This window comes from Dasypus novemcinctus, chromosome 9, assembly GCF_030445035.2.
Source record: "Dasypus novemcinctus isolate mDasNov1 chromosome 9, mDasNov1.1.hap2, whole genome shotgun sequence".
NCBI lineage: Eukaryota > Metazoa > Chordata > Mammalia > Cingulata > Dasypodidae > Dasypus > Dasypus novemcinctus.
Window position 1 is genome coordinate 43,890,989 of NC_080681.1, and position 16,894 is coordinate 43,907,882.

The window sequence follows — 16,894 nt, forward strand, 5'->3', positions numbered from 1 at the left end:
TGTTTTTTTTTTTTAAGGTGAAAGAATTAATAGCATGTTTGTGTGCTAATGAGGGCAATTCAGTAAAGATACAAAGTTGGCTATGTAAGAGAGGAGGGGAGAATAGATGGCTTGATGTTCTACAGTGTACCACAGGATTTAAGAGGTAGAGCATATGTAAAGGGACTGGATTTAGAAGGGATGCAGATAATTGCCTTTAATGACAGCCAAGAAGACAGTGAGTACAGGTGCTGGTGTGTGAGTAGATGCAGTGGTGGGTCTGGGGAGTTTCTCTTCTGTTTCACCTTTCTTGTGAAGGAGGAAGAAAGGTCATGAGCTGAGAGTGAAGACTGAGGAACAGGTGTTTGAGGTTGACAAATAGGAAGTAGGTGCGAAAGAATCACTTAGGAGAGTGAACTAGCATAGTGGTTCTCAAAGTGTGGTCTTCACACCAGCAACATCAGCATCACCTGGGAACATACTGGAAATGCAGATTCACAGGTCTCATACCTACTGAATCAGGAACTTTTGGAGTGGGAGCAACTAATCTATGTTTTAGCAAGCTATCTAGGGGAGTATGATGCACAATGAAGTTTGAGAATCCCTGGAATAGATATTTATTTTATGATTGCTGGGTAACTCCAAGTACCTTGAATACCATGAGTGTCTAAAGTGAGATTGATTAGTCAATGTACTGTAGGGTTTTCTCTAGTCACAATCAGATATTTTGTAATAAGGTAGGCAAAAAGTTGTATTTACAGGTTATGCCACCATTTTATAAAGATTAAAGGATAGTATGCAAAAAGACCAAAATTTAAGATACCAGTTATTTTGTTTTCTCAAGACACAAGATAAAAAAGTCTGACTTCATTTACCAGATTAATAATTTGGCGAACTGACTTAGCCTTTCTAATCTTTTTTATCCCCTTTTGTAAAGGGGAATAATAATAGTATCTATCTCATGTGGAGAGTAAATGAACTAATTCATGTAAAGCTTTAGCTTAGTACTTAGACCGTAAAAGTTAGCATGAAAAAAAAAAAAAAATGGCAGCCACCACAAGAGTGCCTGCAGTTGACCAGGGTCGGTTCTCCTTTGTGAATCCAGTTAGAGCCCAAACTGCAAAGTTCTAAGAGGAATCAGGCTCTGGAGCTGGCAATTTGAGGTATGTGCTCCTGAGCCTCATGGCAGTGCCCTTTTATTCTTCTCCAAGATTGATTTCTGCAGCAGCCCTAAAGGCCACAAAGCAAGGTTGGGACCCTAGATTGATTTTCTATGTTGACACAGCAGGCTGGCCCTGTCTAGTTTATAAACTGATGCTATATTATTTCCAGGACTCTTATGAAACTGAGACAGGAAAGCCATTTTCACAGGATTGTTGTACTTTCTCTTGTGTTGTTTGGTTTGGGAACTGTGGAGGTGGGGAAGAGAGATAGGGAGGGGACTGAGAGCAATTTTTTTCTTCCACCCAATTTTGTATTTAGCTGTTTGAAAGTGTCATCACACTGAGAAAATACTGGTTAATTGGCAATATGATAGTTTCTTATATAAGACCCAATCTAGGAGTGGGATGCTATTTACTGTGATTATCACTTCCAAGTGTGATGCTTTGTCGAATCTTTCCTCCACAAGCAGTTATTTGTTGGTAATGGATTTCTGTAAACCAAATTATATCCTCCCTTTAAGGATCATTTTGACTGTGTATCTATAACACCCCTTTTCAGAAAGGGCTAATTATTATTGGCAGGGATGATAGAGAGACAGATTCTCCCTGTTCTGTGCAATTGAATAACCTCTGTCCCAGTTTACTTTGGATGGATCTGTTGAACTAGTATCTTAAAGCACAATAAAAACAAATGTGGGAAGTCTCAATTTATGCAAAGACCAACAGTTCTATAATCGTAAAGCCCTTTTAAAATTCTACAATTGCAGTGATTGTGGTTCTTGCAGATTTTACTCTGCTGTCCACTCAATGTAGAATAACCCTTTGTAAGTATCCTATTTGTTGCACTGAGTCGGAGAACAAAACTGGTGGCTCATGGGGTTGTATCAGACCTATGTATTTAAGAGCTTGGTCCATTTAGTGTTTTCTTTTGGTATACATATATAATAAGGACTAAACCTGATGTGTTTGCTTATTTGTACAAAATATATCCCAAAGTAGTGCACTTTTAGTTTTATTTATGGTGTTTAAGTGGTGAGTGGTATAATGTTTATATATTCGCAAATCTATTGATCTTTTCCCTTTTAATGTAAGGTGAAAATATACTCCCCCTCAAGAGCTCATTAATTCTTCCCACATCTTTTGTTGAATAATCTTATCCCATGCTCACTCCCTCATTTGAAAAGCTTCCTTTGTTATGTGTTACATTCTAGTATATTCGAAGCAATTTCTATCAGATATCTGCTTAGTTCCATGATTTGTAAGTCTCTTATCAACATCATTCTAATTCAATAGCTGGAGCCTTAGAGTATGATTTCATGGATGGTAAGATGAATCCATATCTATTACTCTTCTTCATCAAAATATCTTACTTATTCTGAAATGTTTATCTTCCCAAATATAATTTTTGACATTGTAATTATATAGAAAATACTTATACACTTTTAAAATATAAAAATTAGAAAATATGGAAGTATATTAGGCAAAAAGTAAAAAATTTTTCAATCCTACTATAGACTATACATGGTTAACAATTTGGTGAGTGTACTTGCACATCCTTTTCTATGCGTTCATATATGTGGGTTTACATGGTACAAATATCTAGTTTTAACTTCTGATTTTACCTGAATGATCATAATGTGCATACTTATTTATTAAATATATATCTATTGAGTACCCACTAAGTAGCAGGCAATAGAATGGATTGTTGACCAAAATAAGCAAAAACCCTGGGTTTGTGGAACTTTCTTTCTAATGGAGGTGAGCAGACAACTAACAATAAACATACCATATAATTAAATCATTTAACATCTTAAATTATGGTCATTGCTATGGAAAAGTAGACCGGGATGAGGGTATTGAGAAGTTTGTGTGAGTGCCTAGTGGGAAACGTGATAATTTTAAATAGGATTGTCAAGCAGCCTTCAATGTGAGAGTAACATTTGAGCAAAGATGATAGGAGGCATCCTAAAACTTGGTTTCAACAAAAATTTTCTTGAAGATTTTTCTTCTTAGCCCTTAAAGATCATCTTGTTCTTTTAATTGTCTTTAATATGCTATTACACTATTACAATTGTTCTTTAATATGCTTTTTTTTTTTTTTTTAGAAACCAGCTAAGGAAGAGTATAGAGTATTTAAAAAACAAAATGAGCAACATTCATTTGCTAAATGTGTGGAATTTTGTAACCCAAACTAAGAATGTTTTTATTTTCTAATACTATTGAAATACATAGAAATAAATTACCATGGCTTAGTGCCTATTGCATGATTTCAATAAATTAAAAACAACAAAAATAAACAGCAAAAAATGGATACATTCAGGTTACATGCGTAAATCATATTGCAATAAAATAAGAAATGAGCAATGAAATGATAGTCAACTAAACATATTCACATGGAAATCTAAAAAATACGTAACTTTCAATAGAGAGGACAAAAATTGCTAATAGAAACTCTTTATAAATGAGCAATGAGAATACCACTCATTAATTCATGTGAGATAAAGAGCTATATTCAGTTAATTTCAGAACCCCCAAAACATTTATTTGAAAACATAGATTAAAAAATAACGTTGGGAAGCAGATGTAGCTCAAGTGCCTGGGCTACTGCCTACCATATGGGAGGAACTGGGTTTGATCCGTGGGGCCTCCTAGTAAAAAAAGAAAAACAAAAAGCGTGCCCATGAAGTGAGCCAAGTGCCTGGGCAGCAAGTCAAGCGCCTGCGTGAATGCCTGTGTGGCAACCAGTGCCCATGTAGTGAGTCCAGTGCCCACACGGAAGGCCAGTGTTCACCAAGTGAGTCAAGCAGCAAGCTGATGATGCAACAAAAGAGAGACAAAGGGGAGAGTCAAGGCGAGGCAAACGGAAACTAAGAACTGAGGTGGCACAAATGACAGGGAACCTCTCTGCATATCAGAGGTCCCCAGGATTGAATCCTGTGAATCTTAGAGGAGAAAAACAAGAAGAGAAGGCAAAAAGAGAAATAGATACAGAAGATCACACAGTGAATGGATAGAAAGAGCAAAAACAGCAGGGAGATGGGGAGGGAAAAAATTATAAAATAAAATGTTATATTCAAAACCTAGAAAGAGAATAAGCAAAATGTGAGTAAAACAAGATTTGTAAAGGAAAAAAACAGTGAATTAGGCAACATTTAAAATATAAATCATAGTATGATAAGAGTCATACAATCTGTTTTGCAAACCACTTGAAGGAAAAAAGATAAGATATATAACAATAAATAAGTGGAATTATTTTCATTAAAAATGGATTGTAAAAATACACGTTTTAAGAAAAATCTAGAATTCAGATGAAATGTAGCCTCTCAAAAAATGAACATTGTTGAAATTGACTAGAGAAGACTAGATTAATTTTCATAGAACAATTACAATAAAAGAAACAAAATATAGTCAAAGATATTCCCTTAAAGGGTAATAGAAGACTTCTAGTTTTAACATGACTGATTAAAGTCACCACTTCCCACTAATTCCCTCAAATGTTATGAAAAAGCAACCAGAAAACATGAAACAAAGTGAATTCAACTTTTTTTGATGAAACAAAAGATTACTTAAATTCCTCTACAAAAAATAGGAAGAAGACCACACAAAATAGTAAATGTGACATAAGAGTGGAGAAAGATACAAAGAATGTTCGTGACTTCAAATCTCAGAAAAAGTTGGTAAAGCATATCTTTTTAGCTTGTGATACCTGCGATTTCAAAAGCAGCATTTTTTTTTCTTTACAACAGAAACAAGGTTCTGAGAACAGTCAGTGGGAACTTCCATACTTCTGGTTTTGAGGAGAAGTAGAAGAGGAAAGCTGCGCAAGGAATTTTCATAGACAAGCTGTATTTAGGTAACAGGGTACCAGTGAAGCAGAACACATGAGCAAACTCCACATTGTGAGCAGCTCTGTGGAACTGACTTTGGTAAATGGGGAGAAGTAAAGCTGAAATAACATACAATACTGTCTAACATTTAACATGACTCTATCCCTTCTCCACATATTCTGAAAAGTACTGGTCCAGGATTTTTAATCAAAATGAAAGTGAGTACTACTACTACTAATAAAAAAGAGCTTGCATAGCATTTATACAAAGATACTGTGGGAAAAAAAGGAAGGAAGAACACATAAAAGCAACAGCAAATGGTAGATACAGATCATTCTCTGGAAAACAAAACTCTTTTTCAGAAAGCAGTGAAAGTTGTAGCTAAATGTAAATCACATGGAAGTATAATATGACTTAAAACAATTGACTTCAGAAAACAAAAGCACAAAGAAGATATACAGGTATTCAGGAAAGATGTGGGGAGACTATGAGACTACAGAAATATATTAAGTAGGAGCTGGCAGAGTTCAGGAAGGAGATAGAAGATAAAAAGGAAAATCACTGCAAAGTAGATGGAATGGAAGCAGCATATACATACACATTAAAGACTAGACACTACTGAAAACACAATAAGCATACTAAAGGATATAGAAGAGATGAGATACAAAGCAAGCAAAATTAAATGGAAAAAAGAGTTTAAAATAACTAGGGAGGAAATAATAAATAAAATAAATATAATTTTACCTCCACAAAAGAGAACTGAAATTATGGAAGTAGAAATATTTTAAAATATACTTCAAGAAAACTTTCCTGAAATAAAAGAGAAACTTACATCTACGTATTTAAAGGGAATATTAGATTCTAGAAAAAAAATCAACAAAAATTAGTCAACAGAGTGCATTCTATTAAAGTTACTGACTTGAAAGATAATGAAAGACTCTTCAACCAGGTAAAAAGTTGAGGTCTCCTCTCAGAGAAAAACAAAGCAAAGAAAACAAGCAGGACAGTCTCAGTCATCTCCATAGCAATATAAAATGCTAGAATTGGTTGAAGCAATACCTTACAACCCCTACATTTCCACCCAGAAAAACTGTCAAATATTAAAGGAAATTAAAACTATGACACACCACTTTTGTCTATCAGATTGGCAAAGATCAACAAGTTTGATACCACATCACATTTACAAGAGTGTGGGGAAACAGGTGCTTTTATAAATTGCACATGGTAAGATCCATTGGTATAACCTCATGGAGATCAACATACAATGTCTGTTAAAATTACACTTAAAAGTATTCAAGTACTCCTTGTTTCAGCAAGCCCAATTTTAGGAGTTTTTCTTTTTCCTTCAAAAATACTTGCACAAAAGTACATGGATATAAGTACAAGAATTTTCAAGAATTTTTTTGTTGTTATAGAAAATGTTTGGAAGCCAACTACATGCTCATCAAAAGGAAACTATTTCAATACATTACCATATAACAAAAAGATTGATTTAAACCCAGTAAGTAAATTTCTATCTTAAAAGTCCAGTGGGTAATATTTATTTTTATCAATGAAATAGACTTTCTAACTCCTTTAAAATATAGACTCCTAAGAAGTTCTTCTTAGTAATCTTGGAGTAAAGGTACGGTAAGCCCTTCTTTTCATTTTATCATAAATGCCTTCCCTAATCCAAGATACTTTCTGTAAATACCCTCATATCCTCTTTCCCCTCCAACCCATCAAAACTCTATCTTTAGGAAGACTATGATAAACTCAATCTTTTAAAAATATAAATGCCTCATAATGCTTAATGTGAAATTCTTTTCAAGATTATTTGCTGTTTAACAAAAGACACCACTGAAACCAAAAGAATAAATATTTAATTGTAGAGTTTCAATATTAGCTTGCCTTTTGATAAGCTGGTTTGTGGGTAGCGGGTTGTGGTGGAAATGTAACCCTTACAATTGTTTCCCAAATCTTGTGTAGAGATTTGTTTTATGTGTTTTATGTCCCCTCTGCAATATCAGTGTGCCATACTGTATTCTACAAATAACTCGAGAGTTCAATATATGATTTTTAAAAATTCAATATTTTATGTGCAAATCATTTCTAAGTTTGACTGTTGTGAAGAACATTGGAGATTTTTCCTGAGCTCTTTCCCCAGGTTAAGATTTACCGGCAGTACACTTCTTACCACATTCCCTCTAGTTCCTCTTTCACTTTTCTTGGCGTCTTTGTTTTTTAAAACACCAGCTAATATTTTGCCTTCTCCACAAAACCTTTATTACCTCCCCAAATATAAAATCTCACTCTTCTCTGAACTCCTATAGCCCTTATCAAATGGATTCACACATGATCCTCTCCCACAAGGAGGCATTTATGTGATCGATCTCTCTCTCTCTCTCCAGCCTTGCTGGCATGAGGTTTCAGTATGAACACTATATGAATATACTTCTTTGATTAGAATACATTGTATTCATGGCTATTTACTTCATAGAGCTAAGTGATAACTTTCCCACAAAGATATACTTTGTAAGAACTATTGGCACAATATTATATTAACACCCCTAAATCCTAAAAAAAAAAAAAAAAAAAAAAAGAAGGTGATTAACATAACTGACTGCTTGCTAATAGGAAGGTACACTGCCTCATCGTGGCCACATTGGGAAATTCCCAACTTTGTGAAAGATTATCAGCTTATTAAAAAGGAAGCCAAATGGGGACATCTCACTTGTGCTTTCTTTTCACAGAGTCAGGAATTCCTGATTCCCAGCATGGAATCTGCTCCATTTCCTAGCTTACTGGGTTGGGTGGTCTCTTCCTTCTTTTCAATTTGTTGCCTCAACAGCAGGTTGGTCTCAAGAACTCAGTCTCAAAATCTGGAAGGCATATTCAGAAACCTTCTAGTTCATTATGGATAGAATGGGCCATATGGTTTGTTTTTACTGCTATCGTTTTCTCCATTTTTCTTCCCTAGCTCAGGTGTCTTCTTGCTGCAGTTTCACTGCCAGGCATGATGACTCTTCCAGTATCCTGAAGGATTTTTTTCTCGTTAATACCTAGACCATGTTTTCAGGGGCATCTCCCTGAGTGCCTTTAGCTGGCCTTGCATTCAGTGTTCACTATTCTGCGTAATGGCTCCCCAATTATATTTGAAGCATTTTCACATTTCTGACACATCTTTGTTTGCCCACCTCAGAACCTACAGAACCTGCTGCAGAGTAGTTGGGCAAACAGTAGTGTTTGTTATCAGGGGCGATGACATGCAGTCCATGGTTTCAAGATGGGCAGGCAGGATAGTGGCAAGGATATTCCTGCTCCCATCTGCTTTTCCACCTTCCCACATAGTTTTTAAATTGCTCTTGACAAATGCCTGAACTGGTAACTAGTCACCTCATGGTGAATGTATCTCTTCTATTCTGAATGACAGCAGTTCTGAGGAGAAAACGTACTAAGAGGCAGCCCAAATTCTTCTCCCTCCTGTCCTAGGATCTCTTGGAAGATGGAGCAGAGAAGCCGTTTTATTTAACCTATCCTGCAAAGGAAGGTGACACTGAAACTGATTTTGCAGTGTCCAAAACACCTATTAAGCCAGAACCCATACCTAATTTTACACATCAAACCTGGTAGTAAATCATTCTCTACTGACATACAAAATAGGATGATTTCCAAAGTTCATGTTAGCTATAATTCAGCAGTGAGAATTATATCTCTAAAGAGGTAAGTAGATCTACATTTGGAGGAAAATAAATATACAGAAATATTTTTTTTTGGGAATACATTTTAAAATCATGGTTTCTTCATACTGATCATGCATAGTAAACCAGTAGCTACTTTATAAGAATACTCAACTATTTTTACAAAAAATTTAAATAAAGTTTTTTTGGTCATTAGTCAGGGTGCAGAAGACTATTCAAATTGATTCTGAAGTAAGACTTTTTTGTTGTTGGATGGTCTCATGTAAAACTCAGAGTAGCCCCTCCAATTTTTAGGGCAAGCAAAAATCTTAATATACTTGAAATTTATGCATGAGGTTTTTTTTTATTTTTTGATTTTTTATTTGATTAAACCATATTAAAATAAAATATACAGGAGTCAATTCTATGCATAACCCTTGAGCTTGTTTAATTGTACACATAGACGATTCTTGTTCTTGGAGGATCCCACAGAAATATACAAGAGTGAGACTTACAAGCCTTTGAAAGGACACGACACTCACCTTAGAATTGTGTCCATCTTGAGGGAGATTATTTACTGAAATAATGGAAGTTGACAGTTTTTTTTCTGAGAAGGAAAACTTTCCTTTACGTTTTATTCATAGTAATGGCAGTCTGAGGAAAAGGTCTTTGTTGACCTAGATTTGCTGTTTTCCTGTGTTCCAATAATTCGAAGAGCCCAAATTTATGCACCTGACACCATCTCATCACAAATAACAATATTCCTGCATATACAGTATAGTGCTCTTCAAGAAGTGTAAATCTTTCTGCACAGATTTTCTCATTAATTCTTTTATGCTATTATCCCCAAATTTCAGGGCTGTGGAAATTGAGATTGAGAAGTAGAGCTACTTACCCAAAAACATTCACTATGTTAAGTAAAGAGTTTAGGAATGAATTTCCAGAATGTTCTTTGTACTAAATGGCAGTTCTATCTTTCTTCATAGCATCTTTGGGATGTGTTCCTGCATAAAGTTTCACATGCTTTAAATATCAGAGGGTATATTTATAGACCAATTAAAAATCTATCTAATTTATTTACAGTAGCCACAATGTTTCATTTGGAAGATCAATATCTCACCAATACTGAGCCATGAAACATAATTTTTTTTTTTTGGATAAAAGAAAGTTGTTTTTCTTATTGATTTATAGAACTTGGCTGTTAGCATCATGGACTTGCCATCTTTTCTAATGGCACCGGCTTTGATAGTTTATTTTGCCAAGGGCAAGATTCATATGCATGAATGATTTTTATTCAAATAATAAATGCATTACTTTCCCTCAAAGGTATAGTGAAAAATTGCTGCGAGTCATTATTCTGGCTCAGGTATTAGGGCTGGTGATGAGGAATTAGTCCTATCAAAAATTTTTTTAAAAACTATCTTGCAGCTTTCATTCTTCCAGATGTGTGAGTGATATACATCCAGGACATTCTGAGGAGAAGCCCTCTTCAACCTCTGAGGAGAGGCATTACTCAATCTCCTTTAAAAGTACAGTTCCCAGACTCCTTTGCAGCTAAGTTCTGTCACTTAGATACACATGTATGAGATCTGGAAAGTCAAGGGTAGAAGCCATTTTCTTGCATCTTAGCAGCAAACAGGCAAGCTTGGACAATTGTGTGAGTTTGCAGTGACTGAACACCATATTCTTGGGACATGTCATCAGGGCCTTTCCTGTGAGGTAGCCATGGTAGCTGCAGTGGTAAGAAACTGGTAGCACAACAGTAGTTACTGTCAACACTTGGATTGCAAATATAGTAGTATGACTCGGCTCTTCCAAAGATTTTATAAGTATTCACTTCCCACATGAAATCACTTTCTCTTTGACACGTTCACTGTGATTTGGAAAGAGACTGAAGCAACACAGTCCTCTGACTTTTAAGCACCGAGGAATAGATAATTGAGGGTTTGGGTCATCAAAGTGTAGGAAGTCAGATATATTTGGGTTCAAATCCTGGTTTTGACATTAGTAACTCTGAAAATTTGATTCTGTTCTTTTGTTTTAAAAATGAGTCTAATAATAACAACCTTATGGTATTTCGTGAATATTAAAAGTAATAATGATTCAATTAGATTGATTTGGCTTTAATAATAATATGTATTTTTTTAAACTGACAACATATTTTAAATCATACAGAAATTTATTATCTCAAGTATTGCAATTTAATATGCAAGTGATATGCAGGAATGCTATAATCTAATGTCTCAATGATGTAAAAAATGGTTTAATGACATAAACAGGCCAATGACTAGATTTGAAAATAAATTTTTATTGGGCCATGTCTCCATCCATTTGCTACATATTGTTTATAGCTGCTTTTGTACTACAATGGCAGAGTTGAGTAGTTGCCATGGAACTGTCTAGCCTGCAAAGCCTAAATATTTACTATCTGGCCCTTTGCAGAAAAACTTTGCTGACCCTAGTATAAATAATGATACTACTGTCCTCAGCAGTAATTTCATTCTTAGGATGGATCCTTTATGGAAACAAGATGGTTGCCAGCAACAATCAAAGCTGTAAATTTCCTGGTTTATATCTAGCAGGTAAGAGAGAGACGATTTGCACACATTTGTCCCTTCAGAATGATTGGTGCAAATTATATCACGTTGCCACCACTGGAGCGGTAACTGTTGTCAGGGGACCTGCTAAGCACCAATTGGTTTAGACTAAACAGAATCTCACTCTGGATTTAACAATGGGTTGATTACCTGAAAAATTTGAGGTTCTATAAGGAAGAAAGAAAGACATGGTTGTTGGGTCAGTAATAGACATTGACTACCCCAAGTACCTAACAACATGCCTGAGAGCATGATAGATACTCAGTAATTGTTCATACATTTGTCCAGCAATAATGGTTCTTAATTGGGTATAGTAAAAGAAACACTTTTTTATATACTTTGCTTCATTTTTCAGTTCCACTGATATGTCCATAAATTCCCATTTCTCTCTTAAGAGTTTTCTCTATTGAGAAGAATTTATAAGTCTTCCCTTAAGAAAATGTTAGGTGTTGGAAAAAGGAAGGTTAGGGAAGGGGAAATTTAAAAAAATTGTTTTTGAGTTATTTCATTTCAGAATTACAGAGACATGTCTTCTAAGGTTGTAAACTATTCTTCAGCTGCTATAAAAGTGAGTTTCCCATTTTCTAATTTTGGAAGCATATTTTAGGCAATAGAAACTGAAGTACCTAGAGACCTGTAGCAATATCTTCGTATGCCAATCAAATTGCATGAAGAGGCACAGAAACAGCACCCCAGATTCATCCACTCCTGGGTAACGAGTTCTTAAGCTTTAGAGAAAAGACACAAAGCACTTCAAGAGACAGCAGTCATCTCTTTCTCTTGGAGTCTAAACTGAAAATGGATTCCTAGTATGTGCAGGGTTACAGCATTTCCTGTAGTCTCTACCCCTACCCCGAACAGTAGTTGATGATGTTATTGCTGACTTAATCCTTTTGCTCTCTAAACTAAGTATCTTTTGCTACATTTAGTGAATCCTCATTCATGCTTCCTACACTTGCTCTAAAACCTTGTTTCTAGTTTTGAATGTGTTTTTCAAAAGCAGCTTATAAGCATTTAGACATTTGAATATACTGTTAATGTGACACTTGCAAAAAAATTGCGTTAATCTTAGAAATACAAAAGCAATGTAGGAAAGAATAATCCTGCCTCCAGGCAAAATTGACCCAGTTAATGTTTGTAATGACGGGATTGCAGGGATTTTATAAAAGTCAGTTTGTCTTATCTGAGGCTGAAGTCTACATGGTGCTGAAGCAAATGATTAATTCAATTAATTTGGTGACTCCCTTTCCCGCCCCAGAAAAAAAAGTCAACCTGTTTTGTATCACTCCTTCAATGGTAAAACTCTGAAAATATCACTAATTTCCCATTGTGTAAATGACTAAATTTTGTTTTGATGTTATAAATGCCAACAGCATTTGAAGATTAAAATATAAAAAATGAAATTGGTTTGGAAGTAACATAAATAAATAATAATAATACTGAGCTATTTTGCATACTAACAATACACCAGGACCTACCACACAAAGCATTCTTCATCTAGATAAATCCTTTTGAAATTTTAAATCCAGACTCTAAGTGGTATTCCCTTCCAAGCTTGGTGGCCAACAGCAAGCTTCTCATCAGCCTGGAGAAATGGCAGAGAAATGTTGGATAAATATATCTGTCGATTATGATCATGATTATTCCCATTTTAGAGGTCAGAAAAATGAGGCTTAGAGAGATTTTTAAGTAACTCCTCCATAGTCACACAATTCATGAAAGTTGGGTTTCAAGCTCAGGTCTTCATAATCTCAAGCTTTATCCACTACAGCAAGCCACGGGTTCTACTACATTTTTGCATCTCCCATCATGCATAGCACATATGACACCCTCAGTTGTTGCTTGAATGAGCTAAGGGCAAAACACATTACAACTAAATGGAATTGCTGAATTATCCTCCTAACTTCCAACACTGAATTATTTTCACTCTAAGAGTTATAACCTAAATCAGGATTGGCAAACTTTCTTTCTGTAAAGGATCAGATAGTAAGTATTTTAGGCTTTGCAGATCATGCAATTTCTGTGGCAGTGGGTCAACTCTGCCCCTGTAGTGTAAAAGTAGCCATAGTCTACATAAACTAATGGGTTTATTTCAATTAAACTTTATTTACAAAAAAGGAGACTGGCTTGTGGGTCTACTTCACTGACCCCTGCCCTAGATAACAAAATTATCCCACTTTCTATGAATAGTGAGTATTTTCTTCCTAGTAAATTTCCTATATTTTGCAGTACTTGTTACTCCTAGTCTTGTAGGCTGTGCTCACTCTGGTTTGAATTGTCTTTATATGTCGTATTTTCTGGTTTTTGTGACTGTCCTTCTCAGTGTCTGGTACCTGAAATTATGGGCAGTAATTACAAAAGTACCGAGGACTGAACCTTGCTTTTATTCTTTTCACCAAAGCACCAATTGGTAAAAGACCCTACCCCAGCTTTAAAATAATACCTTTTTAAAATTGATATTTTAGTTCTCCAAGCAGTTCTGTCTTCAGCAGAATCCCCACAGTGCATCCTGCATCCAGGCTAGGATGACTTCTTTTTTTTTAACATTTATTTTATTTATTTCTCTCCCCTTCTCCCCACTCCCCCAGTTGTCTGTTCTCTGTTTCCATTTGCTGCGTGTTCTTGTCCGCTTCTGGTGTTGTCATCAGCACAGGAATCTGTGTTTCTTTTTGTTGCGTCATCTTGTTACATCAGCTCCCCATGCGTGCGGCACCATTCCTGGGCAGGCTGTGCTTTCTTTCGCACTGGGTGGCTCTCCTTATGGGGCGCACTCCTTGAGAGTGGGGCTCCCCTACAAGGGGGGGTACCCCTGCATGACAGGGCACTCCTTGAGCTCATCAGCACTGCGCATGGGCCAGCTGCACATGGCTCAAGGAGGCCCAGGGTTTGAACCGCGGACCTCCCATGTGGTAGACGGACGCCCTAACCACTGGGCCAAGTCCACTTCCCTAGGATGACTTTTATTACCGGTCTTTGTGTGTGTGTGTGTATTACAATAAAACTTTATTAACAAAAAAAGGCAGAAGGCAAGATTTGGCCTGCTGTAGTTTGCTAATCCCCGATATAACAGAAGGGAAGGAGAAGAAAAATGATGTGATAAAATCCCCAACATAGTAGGTATTTAAAAACTATTATTTAAATTGATATATTTGTTTTTTTTTAAAAGATTTATTTATTTATTTCTCTCCCTTCCCCCCCACCCCGCTTGTCTGTTCTCTGTGTCCATTGGCTGCCTGTTCTTCTTTGTTTGCTTCTGTTGTTGTCAGTGGCACGGGAATCTGTGTTTCTTTATGTTGCGTCATCTTGTTGTGTCAGCTCTCTGTGTGAGTGGTGCCATTCTTAGGCAGGCTGTCCTAATGGGGCGCACTCCTTGCACGTGGGGCTCCCCTACGTGGGGACACCCCAGCGTGGCACAGCAGTCTTGCACGCATCAGCACTGCGCATGGGCCAGCTGCACACGGGTCAAGGAGGCCCGGGGTTTGAACCATGGACCTCCCATGTGGTAGACGGATGCACTAACCACTGGGCCAAGTCCGCTTCCCTGTGTCTTTTTTTAAGAGCACTGAATTATGTGTCTGAATGTGGTTTAAAGGGGAAATTTTAGGTTGTATATATGTTCCTAGAATAAAATTCTTTTGGAAGAGCAGAGTACTATGCAACAAAACAGTAAGCCTTATTGGAAACAAGGGACTATAGTTAACAGTACAATTATAAAAATGTTCTTTCATGAATTACTGGTCTTTTATATTTCTCTGTAGGACTCACAGGAAGCAATACCCAGTTAAGTGACACCCAGGCAACTTGTCCACTTAAAGAATCTTCTCTCCTGTCCTGACCCTGTCCTCAGAAGAAAAGGTACACACCCCAAGGCCTTATCTGAAACTTTCAGGCAGAAAGCAAAACATTTTGAAAGTCTCTTTGAACAATTTTAAATGCAATCAGGAGTAAGAAAGTAATATGAGCAGGGCTGTGAATGGAAAGGTAACATATTGGTTGGGATACCTTGTTTTTAACAGCAATTTTATAGTCTACAAAGCATTTTATCATATTGTATCTGAGTCGTCCCATACAGCCATCTGAGTTTTGAAACATTCTAATATTTTGAAAGTATGAAGATGTAGAGAGGGAAAGTGACCTGTCAACATGCTTGCTTGGCAGATAGATGAGCCAGGACTCCATTCATATTAAATCCATGGCGTGTTCCAAATTTTCCCACGAAAGAGTTTTATCCAAAGTTTTATTAAGCCTAAAATCATCATAAAGCACATTTCTAAAATTATCTATATTAGTACTAACCATTCTGTCTTCTCTCAGTATTTGTTTAACAATTATACTCATATTAATTGCCAGGCACATTGTTATTTCTTTGGAAAAACAGTTGATTTTCTAATTCTAGGCACAGAATATATTTGCTAACCAGTGACATTGGCACTGAGTCTTTGCAGGGCCATGGATAGAGGGGTGGAGGCAGCATAAACATGGAAACACATAAGGAAAGGACCCCTGTACCTCTGAGTGTCAGAAACCACCTCTCAAATACTCCCTGGATCAATGACAACAAATAAATGGCACTCATGTTGTATCTTCCCCTTCCCTGCCTATGGCACGAATTACACCTGCTACCTGCCATGAACAAGGAAGTAGTTGGTGCAGCCCGAGTGTCATTTATTTGCTATTACAGATTTAATATTAGAGAAGTCCTGGCCCAACCACTTATTAAGCGCTTTGGCAGCACTCTTTGTTACTGATCACAGAGGGACTCTGAGAATCCTTGACATAGAACTCTAGGCCGCCATGCCAATCAGCAGGATTTTGCACCACAGTTGAAACCTGTTTGCCAACCCTGTTGTATAGATGATCTGAATTGGGTCCTGGAGGTCAATTGTCTCATAATTGGGATGAAATCTAGAAGTGATTTACTCTTTCAACACATGATGAGTGGCAGCTGGGGTATATCTCTACGGTAAAAAATTTCGTTACACAGAGGTCATTCAAATTATGTCAATTGTGAGTTATACCAGACGTTATACTTAATTCGCTTGGACTCCACTTGGTCATCTGCTTTTTATATTTCACTTCAGTCCTTTAGACAAAAATGAAATAAAACAACAACAACAAAGTTCAGTCTAATATATTCTGTTGGTTATACCCTCTAGAGATATAGTAGAGTGAAAATTCTCTAAAAATTTAATTAATGATTCTTTCATATTGCTCCCTTATTTTTCATGTTCAGTATTTCATGTTCAGTATTTCTGTGAACATGTGTTTCCATGTCCCCTTTAGAATAATTGAGTATTTACCAGCTATTTTTTGTTTGCTCCTCATTTCATGTTTTGGGGCTCAAGTTTTGGCTTTACTTTCAGATGTATTCTACTTTGGATATAGTCGAAAAAGACAACTTGAACGTTGAGAATAATCTAGCAAAAATACGAAGTATCTCGATACTGAGTTCAAATAATATAAACTTCATTTGACATTTTTTATTTATGTAGTTATACAATCAGTCCCTATGAAGTGGATATAGCTCAAGTAATAGAGCTTCAGCTTACCATATGGGAGGACCTGGGTTCAATCCCTAGGGTCTCTTGGTGAAAAAAAAGAAGAGAAAACATGCCCACAAGGCAAGCCAGCGACCTGCACAAGTGAGTCACACAGCAAGATGATGATGC